Raw genomic sequence first — 1,048 nt, 5'->3', positions numbered from 1 at the left:
GGAGACAAGTTTACCACGGTTTCCACCCCTCCCTCTATACCGCAGCAACAAGTATTTTTACCCCTTTCAGAACGCGCTCCTCGCGCCACAAAGCCGCCTCTGGACGCGTGACCAATGAGCTGCGAGCTAAAACATATCGCAAATGTCAAAAATAATATAATGGGGTTAATATATATCGCGCACATGCGATATGTTTGTCACGAGCCGCAAAAAATAATTAAAAAGGGAATGCAACACGAGGACTTCCCAGGAGGTCACCCATCCTAGTGCTACTCTCGCCCAAGCACGCTTAACTACGGAGTTCTGATGGGATCCGGTGCTTTAGTGCTGGTATGATCGCATCCAACATGTTACCCCCGCCTTCGTCCCTTATGCTTGCCACTCCCAGGTCCACTGCAAAGATGATTGTCATTCTTACTACCATTACAACCGTTGCCTAATAATGGATAATGCCCTATATATACTACTTACTCCCCCCCCCTCAAACACGGAGACGAGTTTACCACGGTTTCCACCCCTCCCTCTATACCGCAGCAACACGTATTTTTTTTACCCCTTTCAGAACGCGCTCCTCGCGCCACAAAGCCGCCTCTAGACGCGTGACCAATGAGCAGCGAGCTAAAACATATCGCAAATGTCAAAAATAATATAACGGGGTTAATATATATCGTGCACATGCGATATGTTTGTCACGAGGCGCAAAAAATAATTAAAAAGGGAATGCAACACGAGGACTTCCCAGGAGGTCACCCATCCTAGTACTACTCTCGCCCAAGCATGCTTAACTTCGGAGTTCTGATGGGATCTGGTGCTTTAGTGCTGGTATGATCGCATCCAACATGTTAGCCCCGCCTTCGTCCCTTATGCTTGCCACTCCCAGGTCCACTGCAAAGATGATTGTCATTCTTACTACCATTACAACCGTTGCCTAATAATGGATAATGCCCTATATACACTACTTACTCCCCCCCTCAAACACGGAGACGAGTTTAACACGGTTTGCACCCCTCCCTCTATACCGCAGCAACACGTATTTTTTTACCCCTTT

General features: G+C 47.5%; 2 non-coding genes across 2 annotated transcripts; both read right to left on the bottom strand.

Annotated features, from left to right (window-relative positions):
- Window positions 1-225: 225 nt before the first annotated feature.
- On the bottom strand, window positions 226-344 carry LOC123178899 (5S ribosomal RNA). Its single transcript, XR_006489947.1, has one exon. It is a non-coding gene; the product is annotated as a 5S ribosomal RNA (ribosomal RNA).
- Window positions 345-717: 373 nt separating this feature from the next.
- LOC123178898 (5S ribosomal RNA) lies at window positions 718-836 on the bottom strand. The gene has a single exon (XR_006489946.1). It is a non-coding gene; the product is annotated as a 5S ribosomal RNA (ribosomal RNA).
- Between the last annotated feature and the right edge of the window lie 212 nt (window positions 837-1,048).

The sequence above is a fragment of the Triticum aestivum genome, unplaced genomic scaffold, assembly GCF_018294505.1.
Source record: "Triticum aestivum cultivar Chinese Spring unplaced genomic scaffold, IWGSC CS RefSeq v2.1 scaffold49000, whole genome shotgun sequence".
NCBI classification, from domain to species: domain Eukaryota; kingdom Viridiplantae; phylum Streptophyta; class Magnoliopsida; order Poales; family Poaceae; genus Triticum; species Triticum aestivum.
This window is presented reverse-complemented; position numbering and strand designations above follow the sequence as displayed.